The sequence below is a fragment of the Artemia franciscana genome, chromosome 12, assembly GCF_032884065.1.
Source record: "Artemia franciscana chromosome 12, ASM3288406v1, whole genome shotgun sequence".
NCBI lineage: Eukaryota > Metazoa > Arthropoda > Branchiopoda > Anostraca > Artemiidae > Artemia > Artemia franciscana.
This window is the reverse complement of record NC_088874.1, coordinates 26335003-26351458: the sequence shown is the minus strand read 5'-3', so window position 1 is coordinate 26351458 and position 16456 is coordinate 26335003.

The following is a 16456-nucleotide window of genomic DNA, read 5'->3' as shown; positions in this document are numbered from 1 at the left end:
GCTGGACGTATGGGGATTAAATTTTAAAAATAAGTTATGACATTGAAAAACCAACATTAGTTGGTACAAAAGAACGATACAATTTACTGAGGGAGATGGGATAATTTTTAGCTTAAGGGGAATGGAACCAAAAGAAGTAACAAAACAAGCAGGGTCAAGATGTAAGAGGACCTTATAAAAAGTCCCTCTGATAAGGTTTATGCAAAAATATGCAGGGAAAAGGGATGCCAATTTTACTATGATTAAGAAAATGTTGTAGACTGGGAGGGAAGGGGTTGCTTCTGAAAATATATTAATATCAAACAAAAATGCTCAGAATTTTGAAGTTTTTTTAAGTATTTTAAAGACATCTGGAAGGGTTAGTTCTATTCTATGAAATAACTAATTAGACGGACCCAGAACCTTTTTCAGGTATTTCATCTGGGGTAATTTAAAACCAACGTTTTTGAAACAGTAAGAATTCCATGTAGTAAGTAAAGCATACTACGTAAGAGGAAATATTGGTAGACGGGTCAGACGGTCCTCCCAGTGGAGAGGGACATGGACAGGAATATGTTAGTCTAAGAATACGGAAGTGCCTCACATTTTGGACCCATAAATGCTTATTAATTTGGGGTTATATATTTGATATTTTTTTAATCTTATTTACATCTTGTCTAATAGCTTTGACATGCGGTTTATTATGATGAGACGTAAACAAATCAGTAAAGTTCTATTAATTTGAGTTTTACTTTGAAAGTATAGTTCCGATGATGTTAAACAATCTAGGTCACGGACCTTTTGAAAGCCCCCTCTCCAAATTGATATTTCAACGCTTGCACCTAGGGTTGCTTATTCCCCAACAAACGTTTTGCTGTCCTAGCCAACCTCAGTGAAGTTTCAAAACCGTCCCATACGATTTAGTACTGCTGCTCTTAATTTAAAGAAATGGTTGGATCCACTAGCAAAGAGGTCAGAGGTGCCTCAAAAACCAAATTTAAAAATGGACACTTGAAAATGGATAAGTAATATATTTGAGACGGGTAGCAAAGGAAATTAAAACTTTCAAGATACGAAATGATGCCCAAAAGCTGTACCAATTGCACGCTAAAAAGGACGTCCCACTCCAAAAGAAACAGACTGAAATTTCATTAATGATAAGATGTTGAGAACTGAACGATGTCGAACAGACTAAGCGTCTTCAGTCTGCAAACACTACAAACAAATCGTTCCTTGCCTCCAGCATCACCTACTTCTCCCCATCCCCTAAGCACCCAGGGCCCTTAAGAACATATGGTGTAATTATTGCGGATCAAACGACTCTTAAAGAGTGGCAAACTGCCTAGCAAAGATTCAGGGCTACCTGAAGAGTTGCCTGTGCCTTTTGGGTTTAATCTTAAAATTCCATAAAACAGTGAATGAGAAAGAAGTCTGTTTCCCTCACAACTTGCTAATTCTCTGCTTGTTTCTTCTTGCCGCTTTTTAATACAATTCTATTATTTTAGTTTTAAAACAATGTGAAGGTTGGAACGGGGGGTGGGGTGTAAAAGTAAAAAGTCGTCTCTGTCTCTTTTTCGAAAAAGAATTGTTTTTTATCTTCATTTGACACGTTTTCTCTGTAGGTTCAGAATATATTTTTCCCTATATATTCAAAAGGTGATGTAGCAATAAAGGTACCAAAACAAAAATTTATTGGTGTTTTTTTTTGTCTTCTCAGAATTCAACTCTGTTTTTATTTTTCGCATCTCGGAGGTTTTTTCCAAATATTCTATTCCTATTTCCTATTCCTAAAAAATTCAAGAATCTCCCCCCCCCCACCCCAAATTGTTAAATTCTAAGAGCGTTCATTTCTCAATATTAATTAAGATCAATAAGGGGGAAGGCAATGAAAAACAAGGTTTTAACGAGTCTTTACTTGTTTGTTCAGCGTCTCCATATTCTCTGTATGTCTGTGTATGCTCTTGATATAATTTCAATAACCCGTAATTACCGTTGTAGTTTTTTTTTTTAATATTGAATCCACTGATGGATTACTGTCTTTCCCGAAGTGATTGAAACTTTTCTCCCCAATTTAAAGAGTCAGTTTTGTTCATAATCAATAGCCTTAAATCTATTTTATCCGTCTATCAAATCATATTTTCACAATTTGTTTACCATTTTTTTTAGATTAAAGTTGAATGAATCATAAGAACGTCCAAATTAATATCATAAATCTGACGCATAAAATGTAGGGTTTTGTTAACATTACTAATTTGAAAATAAAATAAAAGAATCTCTATTTTAATTTCACATGAAACTTGTGTCAAAGTACCATAATAATCCAACAAACATATATTATTGTCCCCCCCCCCCCAGAGCACAGGGGCAAAGAGTTTTAAGTTATGTCCTGGGGCATAGAAGGTTTTTACAGATCTTGTGGTCGTATAAGCTTGGGATCGGATGCGCCTAATTTGATTGGAAGTCGGAAGTTCTAGTGCGCCCTTTTAAGAGTCAAAAGTGAATGGAGAACCGCCAGTAATCCACCTTAGCCTATCATTCCCAAAACACATGTGATCATAATTTTAAGAGAGCTATTTTGCTCAGCATTGTTTAAAGGTCCAGTAGCTATGTCTTTGGGGATTTAGACCTTCCCACAGTCCTCAAGACAAGGACAGTTTATTCCCATTTGGAAAATTTGCCGTGGGGAGGGAAAAGTTTCTGGGGTGGACTTTTATGGGGAAATTTTGACTGGGAGATTTGACAAAATTCCAGTGCGACGTTTTTTGAATTTGTATTACTTTCTCTTTGCCAACTCAATTTTGCATTTGAATATGTTCTGAGGGAATTGCCCAGGGGAATTTTCAGCAGGTTTGATTTCCCAGAAAATATTTCCACGGAAGGCGGATTTCTGGAGGGATCGGAAAACCATCAGAAATTTAAGTCTCTTTCAAATTAAAGTAAGTTGAACGGAAATTGTTTGGGGAATTTTATGGTTGGAGAGAATATTTTACGCTGGAGAAACTTTCACGGAGGAGTTTCCCGTGAGGAGAGGGAATTTTCATGGAGGGGGAGCCGGATCAAAAAATATTTAGGGAGGTGTTAATCTAAACTAAATTAAAATTGTGTGCTTGCCGTTTATCAAAAGCGTGCAAAAGGATGCTATTAAAACTCAGGACATGAAACTCTTAAGGTTACTACTAATGCTAATGACAACACTAAAGCTATAACTAAGTACTAGTTGCAATCTAGTTGTCCAAAGGGTAGGTCAGGAGTGCGAAGAGGGTTTATTTGTAACTCTCAGGACTACTGCTACTACAACTATTGCACAGACCCTTTGCTAGGGTATAAAATTAAATTTTTCAAAAACTTTTATGTTGAAACAAAAATAGATTATAAGCTACTAAGTAGCTGCTAGTCCCGTAATATGTACATATTCCGGCAAGTACCTTGACCATGTCGTCCTTTGCGCTCGAAAAAGAGAAGGAAAAACTAAAAAAAACAGTGAAGTGTGATGGAAGAAACAACAACAAACTCAAAGCAGTGAAAAGACTATTCAGAAATTGGATTAGGCAAAAACTCTTTTGTTAGAGATCAATGCAATCTCTCTAATGATTATATTTGGGTACTTATAATCATACAAGTCCTATGATTTTGTCACCTGTCACTTGTTTTTCGGTTCTTGTTTAGTCGCAGCGATTCAATTTAGAGACACACAGGTTGAATCAAGAGATCCGAATTGGAAGAATAGATGGGAAATATATAATTTGGGCTATACATTTGCACATTAGGAGAAGGTTTGGGGGTAAAGTACAGAGGGTCTGTATGCAAAACATGTTAGCTAAAATTATCCTGACATTTATGAAGTAGAACTGTTTTCTGACTTCGCTTCTTGCGTGTGGTCGCTATAATTTACTTTTTGGATGTTGTCGCTATAATTAACATGTACCCAGATTTGTTCTAAGACAATAAATTTACATTGTTTTAAAATTTAACAGAATTTTTTTTTTGAGCTAAAAGTAAGGAGTGACATTAAAACTTAAAAGGAACACCTCCAAAAGGAAAATTAAAAATAAAAGGGGACTACCTCTTCCTGATTCCTCAGTTTTTACGCTGAAGTTTGAGTTTTTGTCCCAATTCTTTTGAGAACGACTCCTGAATCACAAAAGCTATTGAATTGTAATAAGAAACTTGTATAAGAACTGAAAAACTTCAGTGTAGCAAAGAAGAAATAGAAGAGAGGGCAATCCTTCTCATATACGGGATAATTTCTGTTGGTTTTTAATTTAATGTTGCTCCATATTTTTGACTGGAAAAACTTTTATACTTAATATCTGACCTTTTTTCAAATTCTGCTAAGGAATCCCCCATCCCAGTTTAACATTCTCCTGGAAAATTCCATAACTTGGCTCTCCACTAAAATTCGCCCCGTGAAATACCCTCCCCCCCTCACAGAAAATAAATTTCTAAGGGATGTGGGGTGTCTTGCCATTCCAAGAAATATAGCTATAGTACAGTTCTACTATGCTGAATCAAATGGTTCTCCCAAACTTTTTACCAGATGACTTTATGGAAAAGGGGCTTAGGCAGGAGCTATTTTCCCTCCAATTGCTTTGGTCACTTAAAAGGGGTCCTACAACTTCTTATTTTGCTGAAGCGAGCGCAATCCTGACGTTCTAGGACCATGGGCTTTATACGATCATCCATGGTGAATATCTCTGATCCGTGATCTTTGTTCTGGCAAGCAATACAAGATTCCCCATTTTTGTAGATGGATGCCCTTGAAACTTTTATAATAGTATTCTCTGTGTCGCTGAATCTAATGGTTCATCTTTATTAGGATCATTTGAGCTTCTGGGGAATCGTCTTTTCGGAAAATAATGCAAATATAAAGTAGCTTATGATGGGCAACATTAAACTTAACAAATTTAGTTTACTTGGATTCAGTATAAAAGCCAATTCTTTTGATCTATAAATTGTGGTCAAAATTCCCTTTTTTCTACAGCATTGGTTACATTTGGGCCGACCCGCTTGTTACTTACTGTTCGTACCACGAACTGTTTGATGCAAAGCAAAGCTAGTTTATTCTCGTTACATTAGTTTATAATTCATTAGGTTTATAAAAATTTTCTCATTATCTCTGTTTGTACCGAAGTTTTCATATATTTATTTTTAAGTTTCAGTTGTCTCCTAAAAGATTGTTTTAAGTCATTTATCGTGGAAATTGAAGGTGGCTTGACAAGCAAAACTAAATTACTTAGATATTCAAAGGCATGTTCAGCAAAAGCAGCTAAAATATTCTTTTTTAGTTTGGGACGCTAAATAGTGATTGGTACTTACGTGTTAGCCCAACAACACTCAAGAAGTTAGCTCTGTTTGTCTGAGAAAAACCGGTTTACTGTTTACAATCGGTTATATCTTCGTCTCAATGAAAAAAAACTACGATGCTTGTGTGTTTTAATTAAATATTTATATATAAAGGTGGTTAAGGTGAACTATGTTAGGTATTTAATATAATGTGTTCCGGGCGGCCTGCTTTCCATAGTTCTTTGTTGTAGTTTCCTTAATTTTTATACCAAAGTCTTATATTTTCATTATTTTCTGGTATAATTCGTAAAGATTGACCTAACTTCACTTCTTAAGTATTGTCGGGATAACTCTTAAGTTCTGAATTATTTACTCAAAGTAAAAAATTTTCTCCCAGCTGTTGACGGATTCTTGAAAAGTGAAATTTCCCACAGGAGCACTGGTTTCTTCATTTCTTTCTTTCTTCATATTTATTAACTAAATTTATTTATCTTTGGAATAAATGAAGCAAATCTATCGACCATTACTCGGACCAGGTATGTGTTGAGAAGGAGGCTTTCGAATTTGGATTCTTATGCTCTTTCCAAATATAATAATTGCAGTTAATCGCAAATTCAACTTGGACCTTCAAAAATAATACCTTTTCCCTTATTTTAGATACGGTTAATATAGCCCACCTCTGTTAGCGTCACCCTTGTTAAAACCGGTTTACCTGTAAATTGAATCGACGGTAACCACATTGCGAATCAATAAATGAATGGGAAATATTTAGCCGAATATTAGTTACCAAGGATTGATATTGGTAACGCTGTAGATTTGCAGCTCTTCAGAAGGAATAACTAAAGGAGCAGCATCTTTAAATTAGGCTATTTTTTGTCTTTAATTTCACTTATGTGACAGTGAACTCCCCTCTAAATAATATGGAAGAAATTATACTATCAAAAACAAATTTAGAATTATAAATGAAGATATTAGCCTATAAATGGGGCTATTAAGAAGGAAAAGTGTTAGGAAAATAACTCATATTTCATTATATGCAGAAAAACTTCAGTTTACACGTTGATGACGCTTCCACTATACTATACACCAACCAGACCCGTTCCTGGAGGGGGAGGCAGGGCAGTTGGTCTTGGCGTCGTGGCCGATAAATTGTTCATTATGATCCAATTTTTCACTTTGATTCGGCTTTATTGCTTACATTTGAATCAGGAGGGGGGGGCTGTCATTGCTTTTCAAAGGCAGAACCAGCCCCCTCCTTTTTCTAATGTGCAAATCTGTATTGTAAATTATAGCCTGTATTTCTCGTTCATTTTACCATGATTTTTCCACCTGTGTACCCGTACGAATATTGTGCTTTTTCTTCCGACTTAATTCGATTCACTCCACGTGAATTTTGTCACAGATTGCAGTTCAAATATTTATTTTTTTATCTCATTAAGAAACCCTGATCAAACAGTTAGTGGTAACGAACTGTATGTAAGGAGCGACCCGGCTCAATAATCATCCAAAACTCTAAAAAACAGGAGTTTTGATACTAGTATGTATAAGAAAAAAGAATCAGATTTTTATGCTGGTTTCAAATGTGCAGTTTAGTCTTACCAATCAAAGGTTATCAGTCTGAGAAAATTTGCCTTAATTTCAAAAAAGGAGAAAAAAAACCTAGAATTAATAAAATCTCAATGAAAGTTACACCATCGCATCGCAATATAGAACCCTATTTTAGAGGTTTCAGGCTCCTATCTGAAAAAATGCGGTATTTTTGGCCTGAAGAAAGATCACGGATGAGTGTTTATTTATTATTATTTTTCCCTAGGGGTGTTCGTATCGATCCAACGGTCCTAAAGTATCGTGAGAGCGCTCATTCAAACATAAATTAAAAGCTGTAGTGCCCTTTTTAAGTGACCAGACAAATTGGAAGGCAAAAAGACCCCTTCCCATGCCCCTTTTTTCTCAAAATCGTCCGAACTAAATTTTGAGATAGCCTCTTAGTTCAGCAGGGTTGAAAGACCAAATAAATATGTCTTTGGAGACATCATGACCCCCCCCCCACAGTCCACGGGGAAAGGTCTTTTAAGTTACAAAATTTGTCCATTCTTTACGCATAGTATTTGTTATTGGGATGTATGAATATATTTATTTTTTTGGGGGGGGAGGGAATGGGGGATTGGGATGAATTTCTTACTGATGTAATTTGCCGCGAGGATAATTTTCCATGGAGAGGGAGGTTTCTAGGGGGTGAATTTTTCAGTAAAAATTTTACACTAGGGGAATTCACCTAAACTCCTGGAAAATTCTGGAAAATCCTTCTTATGTCCTGGTTTCTCATTGCCAAATCAATTCTATTTGTAACTTCGTTAAGGGTAATTGTACCAGGCAAATTTTCACCAGGATTGAATTGTCTAGAGAATAAATCCGTGGGCAAAAAGGCATTTATACGCGGAAGTGTTGCCAGATTCCCTAGCATTACTTAAAAAACGATTTAATTAAGAAATTAAATAAAAAAAAAGTTTTTTCAACTGAAAGTACGAGCAAGATCAACCAGATCGTGGTAACAAACTATAGAAAGGAGTGAGACTTAAACGAACAGAAATTATTACATATATATGGGTGTTCGTCAACTACTCAATACCTCGCTCTATACGCTAAAGTATTTTTAGTAATTTCAACAATTTCATCAAGAGGGTCATCGAATATTTGGATCAAATTTGAATGATTTAAATATCGGATCAAACTTTTTAGATAGCTTTTTTAATAGTCTACTTGTCATATAACAATGCCTCTAGGATAGACACAGCCCCTCAAATCTTTGGGGAAAGGGTTATAAGTGGTGTCCTTAGGACTTGTAATGTTATTGTAGAAGCCTGTAAAATTCGCCTGGAAATTTGTACAATTTGAAATTTACCGAAAACTAAATATATTTTGAACGTTTTACGTTTTATAACGCTCATAATTTCGAAGTTGCCCAACCTGTGAGGAACGCATGTCAGTATATACCAAACTATTAGTCTATATTGTTTGTTACTACCAAGTAATTCTGCTTAATGTGATTATTTTAATTTTTTTTCTTCTATTATGACCGATAAAAAAAACGAATAGAAATAAAGTTTGTTAATTACATGATTTATTTTTGTTTAAAGCTTAAATTGTTATTTAACTTGATTTTTTCTCGTTTTTTATTTGAAATAGCTCTTTGCTTTTCTATGAAAAACTTCTTTGTTGGTAAAATTTTAAAAATTAGTATTTCAAAAACAAAGTGGATATTAGGTTTTCTTTAATAATTTTTTAAAAAGTCAATTCTCCCGCATATCGACTAAAGGCAAACACAAAATTTATATACCAAAAATAGAATGAATGTTGACTTGTGACTGATAATATTTTTGCATTTATTCCCAAGTTTTTTCAATAATGATTTTTTATTCAGTTTAGTCTTTTCTTTTAGTTTCTACGCATCAATTGGGCTAAATATGGGACCACTAGGGTTCGGTGGGGATGGGATATCTTAACAGCTGACTGGATTGGTATATTACGAAAAAAAAACACGAGAAAAGGAATTGAGTAGTGTGTCAACTTTCCCTATATCAATTATGAATTCTCGTATTTATTTACCAGAATTGCAGTCGATATGCAGTATTTCCTTTTGTCTGTTCATTGTTGTTGCCTTCCGTGTGTCAGTATTGTATAACTAACCAGCTCATGCGATTGGGGTGGGCACAATGTGTAAGAGGTTCGGTTGGAGGCGTTGAACCCCTTTAATTTGCAACTTTTTCACACCTCATTTATTTCAGCCTTATTCTTGTTCCCTATAAGCCTTTAATCTCAAAATAAAAACTTTTGGGACGTTTTGAGTAAAGGACCTCAGAAGAAAAGTTATAATTAGGTAAAGTTGCGTCATTAGACTCAGTATTTTATGCTATTTTTGAATATCATATTTTGTTTTCTGACGAAGCCCCATCCCAAGCCCTAATAATATATTTCTTTGTTTGGTAGATATTTAGCATTTGGCCTCTTCTAAAGGACACATGCTAAACAGATATTTCTTATGTCTCATGTTTTTCTTATAGGAACTTGCAATGTCATCGAGTCACCGAGTTCTATAGGAATCCCCTGGAAGAAGATTGTTTGCTGGCAGTAGTTCTACATTTTGGCTGCACATGCTTTTTTGATGCCCTTAATACTTTTGCTGACAGGAGATTTAGGGTGAGTTTAAGGTATATATATATATATATATATATATATATATATATATATATATATATATATATATATATATATATATATATATATATATATATATATATATATATATATATATATATATATATATATATATATATATATATATATATATATATACATATATATGTATATATCCTTGCACTTTACATTTTACAATAGCTCCTTGTAATAATAATAATATTAAAAATGTATTGAATCTGTAGTAAATAAACAACTTATTTCTTCAGAAGTAAGGGAGGAGGAGATTATAGGACCCTACAAAGAGAGTAGCTCTTGTGTATGTAAGACTTTCATTTTGTTCATTTTTCTGGGCAAATTTTTAAACAATGATAAACATCTTTTTCCATTTTTGACTCTGTCTGATTTTTGCAAACAGAAACCCGTGTACTCCACATACAAAAGGTAGATTGATGAAACGCCTTGCTAAAATGATGTACAAGTGGAACAGGAGGGTGGGGTATACGATAGTTTTACAATATCCATATTTTTCTCTTTAATATCACACTTTATTACGCATTTTTGTCTTACAAATTGGTAATTGGATAAAATTAGAAAGAAATAAATAAGAAAACGTATGAAGGGTTGCAACTTTTGATAGTTTTACTTTTCATCTTATCCCTAGTAAAAAGAAGTTTGAAATGTTTTAAATTTATAGAAAACAAATAATTTAATTTATCCGAAGCTAGTTTAGGAGAAGGCTATAGAAGCCTGAATAGAGTGTAGGTTATGTATATATATTGATCAATCCTCTTCAGTCAAATCATTTTGTAGGGGAAATAAGGTATTTGACCGATGTTAAACATCAGTTTGTTGTGTTTTGCCCTACTTTTTTTTTAAACAAAGTTTTTTTTTTAAACAGCATGCCCTGTCTTATACGAGTAAAGAAAAATCGGAATAGAAATTCAAGCAAAAATAATTAACATAGGTACGGACATCAAAATGGTAGGGGATACTTACCGTTTACAATGATTTTTCGTTTAGTTAACGTTTTTCTCTGTAATTTTTTTCAAAGTTCACACCTTTTTGGGGTTCCCAAATAGATTGGGCAACCTTAATTACAAGGTTACTTTCAAAAATGTCAATGGGGATGTTGAACTATATCAAAACATGCTTTTAATATAGAGTCTCAAAAAATTGCATCGGCAATGTCTCAAGAATGGCTGGTGGTATTAATAAAAAATTTCAGGGCATAATTTGGGGAATGTTTAACTAGAAGAAAACACGATATGCATCATTGTTGTCAAAAATATGTATCTGCAATATATGAGAAGCGGCTGAAGATATCGATTTCAATCTTTCATGGAATGTTCTAGAAATACTTAATTATATTATAAGGCATTGTGTACGTCTAGTTGTTCAAATTAGCCATTTTGAGATCTTAGGAGCGGCTAATGGAAATAAGTTTGTACTTTCTGGAAATATTATGGTAGAAATAGAACTTAATCATAAGACACACTATGAGCTTTCAAGTTTTCAAGAGGGCATATTTGTAATATTTTGGGAATTTTTAATGGTATTGTATTGAAACTTTTAGGGTACTATAATTAGGGCAATGAAAAATGTCAAACGACGCTCTGTGTCTTAGATCCGTGTAACAGGTGGATTTGCATAATCCACCATTGGGATTGGAATAACAGGTGGATGTCTCTGGAATAGCTAAGGGCATCTTGTTGAAACTTTCATCGAGTTTTGAAACAGATGTTGTACTAAATCTAGAGACATCACATTGTATCAATGTTGTCAAAAATACATATCTGCAGTATCTCAGGAACATTTATGGGTATTGAACAATTATTCATAAGGTTTAGTAGAACCATAGGTCAACCCATGCATCTTTTTTATACTTGACACACTGGTTCAAATTGAAAACTTTCAGGGTACTATAATTAGGGTGCTGAACAATTTGAAAAAAACACTTTTTGTGGATTTGAAACGTCTCTGGAATGGCTAAGGATATCTTGTCCTTAACTGTGTTATACACGGTTTAGTTCAACAGTCACCATTCACTTTCAATGAATGATGAGAACGCTGTTGAACTCTCTTCTAGTGACCGAGATGTATCCAAGTTGTCTAAGGGTGCATCTGCGAAAATATCAGAAATGCCTGCGTGCATTAATGCCTGCAAAAATGCCTACGTGCATTCAGTGCCTGCAGAGGGGTATATTGTACAAAATCATAAGGCAGTATATGGACCTATTCTGTGTAAATGGTGCACCTGCAAAATTTCAGGAATATCTAAAGGTATTAAGTGGCAACTATGACTACATATTGATTTAAATCCAAATAAACTATTTACTGATTTTTGATTTCCAAGTTTTCACAAGAAGGTCTCGTCAACATCGCGCCAGTTTCGTATTGACATCGCGTCGATGACGGGGGGGCACCGTCAACGACGACGCACCATTTCCCCCAAAATCACAAATGAAATATTTAGGGCTTCCTATTGGTGACACTCTTAAATCAACTAGAAGGCTCTTAATCCTTCATTTCCAACGTCGAACAGCAACTGTTTACGGAAGCTTGGTAGCAAACAAACTTCGACTCAACCGCAAACTGTTAGCGAAACTTTACAATGCTTCTGCACTCCCGAATTTCCTATACCTTGCACCCTTTTGGCGTACGTTTACGATAACCGAGACGAAGGAGCTTCGGCGAATCTATTTTCGGTATGCCAAATACCTGCTTGCCCTTCCACCATGGTCAAGCAGTTTCTCGGTCATTAAAAGATACGGCATAATAGACCCAGATGCTTCTATCAGAAAAAGCACAGAAGCTAATAATAGTAGAATTCGTCGGCACCCGTGGAGCGCTATTTTGATTCAATGAATGTTTTGCGGTTGCTTTTGTATGTTTTAATTGTTCTTAAGTAAGGTGAAGTGTTGTTTAGTTTTTTAGGTCATTTTCTTTTTCCTCTTATCTTTTATTCACATGAAACTCCGTTTTTCATGTGTATTATAATGGGTTATAAATAAATGTGTATATATATATATATATATATATATATATATATATATATATATATATATATATATAAATATATATATATATATATATATATATATATATATATATATATATATATATATATATATATATATATATATATATATATATATATGAAAACGGTGTAGGGGCAATTTTATGTCAGGAAAAGGCCGATGGGAGAACGGAAATTGTCTGTTCCTTCAGCCGTATTTTTACCAAGTCTTTTTCTAAACAACCTTCGATTGTGCGAGAACTGTATGGTCTTTATGAGACCTTGAAAAGCTCGCAAATTCAATACTATATATGGGGAAGAAAGTGCAATATTTTTATTGACACTAAAAATCTCGAGTATTTAAGAAAACACAGAGACTTATCAAGTAAGATGTACCGTATCTCCTTATCAATGGATAGTCCATTGTATACTTATAAACATATTCCAGGGACAAAAATGATCGCAGATATTATTTCAAGGCCAAGTAAGGAAATAGTTAGCAACAGGGAAACCCTATCTTTTATTGATGATGAAGCAGAATTTTTAGCAGCAGGGATTTTTAGTGGTCACAAAGTTGACTATTTAGGGTTGGCTGACGAGGAATTAATCAGGGGACAACTACAGGATCCTGATATAAAAATTATTGTTGATATATTGAATAAATTAAGGAGCTCCAGGAAAACCCTGCTGCAACGGGCATAGGTCCCGATCTGGTGTCTAAAGGTTCGGAGGGCCCTGAAAAAGAACCTTGGCATCCGGATGAGCTCTCAATGAGTGAGAGACAAAAAGTTCTCCACTTTATTGATCTCCCTCAAGAAGAGAGGAGTATCTTATTGAAGAATATAGCCCCATGGTTTTTTCCCATTGCTAATGAGCTTGTGTTAATGAACGGAGTTTTATATAGTATAGAATATATTTAGAGTGGTTCTTTTAGGTTGAATCAAAATGTGTGCACAGAATTAAACATTCAAGTAGTTTTACCTAAGAGAATGATTCCAGGTATATTAAAGCTTTTCCATGAGCATTTAGCTTTAGGTATTCATGCAAGTTTTAAGCGGACTTCGTGGAAAGTCAGAAACTTTTGCATTTTTTAAAATATTGCCTCTACAATTAAGGAATTTGTTAATAATTGCGATCTTTGTAACGAAGCTAATACAAAAAAATCAAACCACCACTTGGGAAAAATATTGTTCCTGAAATGCCATTTTTGGTCTGGGCACTAGACGGTGCTGGTCCCATTCCGATTACAAGCTCTGGGAATCGATACGTTCTAGTTGGAGTGGATCTTTTTAGTAGTCTAGTAGTATTAAAGTGTATATCCGCTATGAATACAGAAAACACTATAATATTTCTCTGGGAAAATATTATTCCTTATTATGGTCTGCCTGAGGCTGTTTTAACTGATCATGGTTCAAATTTTGACAATATAGAAATAAAGAAGATGTTTTCCGAAATTAATTGTAAGAAAATTTATAGTAGCCCCTATAATCCACAGTGCAATGGAGCTAGCGAGAATAAAGTTAAAATATTGAAGAAAATTCTGTCTCATTCTTGTGGTAAATTAACTCAGGTGGATTGGGATGAAAAGATTCCCCGTATAATGTTAAGTATGAACTCTTCTCTAAATACTGTTCGAAAATTTTCTAGCTTTACCATTGTGCATGGATTCAGTGGAAAATCTTTAGTAGATTTACAATTCAATAAACCGACAAACTTAAATTATTTTGATGGCTATGATTCATATGTAACACGATTAATACAAAATATCTGTGAAATTCACCAAACTTGTTTAAATGAGATTAAAATTCAAAGGTCCAAACAGGCGATTCAGTATAATAAAGATTCAAAAGAGACATTAATTGCCTCTGGAGATATTGTATATTGCCGTGATACAACTTCAGTTGGTAGAAAATCCACCAATTATTCTTTTCGTGGGCCGTATGTGGTATTATCCGAAGTGCATAAAAATGTTTTCTATTTGGCTTCTTTAAATCCAGGTGAATTAAGAAAAATAACCTCAAATGCTAGGCTCCTTAAAAGAGTTAACCATGAAATTTTTTTGAAACATAATCCTCAATTTTCCAAGAATGACCAGAAAGAGATTAACCAGTATAAAGAAAAAAATGATGAAATGAACCCTAATTGTGATGTTTCCTCCCTAGAGGAAGCAGAAAATAGATAATATGACCTTAGGTCTTGCGAACCAAGCACTCATGCTATATTAAATGATAACTTACCCCTTCTTATTTCAGATATTGCAAAATCCCAAAAAGCCCCTTCTCTAACTGAAGAGGACTCTTTTCGTTTATCTCAAAGCGTCGGTATGCACAAAAGAACGATAATTGATGAAACACAAAATAATTTAATTGAGCCTGAAAATGTTAACGAGACAGAAGATACTAATGTCTTTTCAAGTACTCCTAGTGCTGAAGTTTCACGTATAACAAGAGAGTCCATATCCTCTGAAGGTGAATTTTCTAAAACTATTCCTACAGCTAAAGAAAGTGAAATTATATTGTCATTCCCGACTTCAAAGGTTAAAATAAAGGCAGATCAAATTAAAGCAAAACGCGAAGAAAATCCCTTTTATTCCTTAAGAAAATTAAAGTAGCTAAAAACGTGTAATTGAAAGGGAAAGTATAAATGTGTCATGTTTTAAGGTCAACAATTTGGGACCCTAAAATCATTAGTGGGTTGAATTCTCAATCTAAAAATTTCAGAATAAGCATCGATGGCTTATATATATATTTTTTTTATATGATGTAGCCCATCCTGCAATGCTAGTAGCCTAATTATACAATTACCTTCTAAAAGTAAAATACCTGGTTTATTCTATCTATAACGTAATTAAATTAGTGTCAGTCTTCATTTTGTAAGCTGAAGGTCTTTAGCATTTAAACGTGACTTATTTCAGATGAATTGTTTTGCGATGAAATTTATACTAATAATTAGTGTATTCCTTGATTTTGGAATGTCGGCTAAGAAATTGACTTTATCATTAGATGGCCAACAATCTTTTGTTCGAAGAGGCATAGGCTTCCAATATCTGAGCGAACTTAAAACTGGATCGAGTGGAAACCACAAACTCATTTTCTTTCTTAGCGTAGAAAAGCTTAAAAACACGGCTTTGCTGCTTAAAGTTCAGGTGGGAGATATGCTGAGTTTTCTTAGAGAAAAGGGATTAAATTTTGAAAATTTTAACCTTGATAAAGATGTGGAAACTCTTAAAGGTATAATAGCCTCTAGGACAAATGGTCACCATAATTTGTTGAACAATGCAAATCTAATTATTGATCAGTTCCAGGAACTCTTGGAAATTAAGAAAAAAATACTGATTTCTGAACTTGACCTTATTTCTAACATCATAGAAGAATTTGAGTTTAATATTATTAATCCTAGTAAGAAAAGGACCATTTTACCTATAGTGGGGCAGATCAGTGAAGTTCTTTTTGGTTAAAGTTCTACAAGCACTGTGGAAAAATTATCTGACAAATTAGAAGAATTACGTAATGACCAAGAAAAGGTTACTAAATTCATTTCTGTATCAGCGTCGGCAATCTCAGAATTAGAAATTTCTCTTAATAAATTGCGTAACGCAACCTTAGACCAAGTAAGCCAATCGTTTAAAACCTTCGAATCTGAATTGTCTGATAATGCCTTGAAAATAACTTCTTCTTTAGTTGTAAACTTTGCCCAAATACATAACGCAGTAGAGAAATTAACTTCTAATATTTTAAATAAATTACAAAGTTTTCACTTTCACTTGGAACAATTGTCAAAAGGTCTGGTTCAAGTGTTAAACGGTAATTTTCCTGTTAGCGTTATTTCCCCAGTTAAGCTTATATCATGCTTGAAGTTTGTTCAGCAAAGCCTACCTAAAGGGTATGAGTTGGCTATTGACGATTTTAGAAGCGGGTTGATCATTGAAACTTTAAAGCATGTGGAATGAAGTTTAGAATTTGATTTGATTAATGTTTTGTT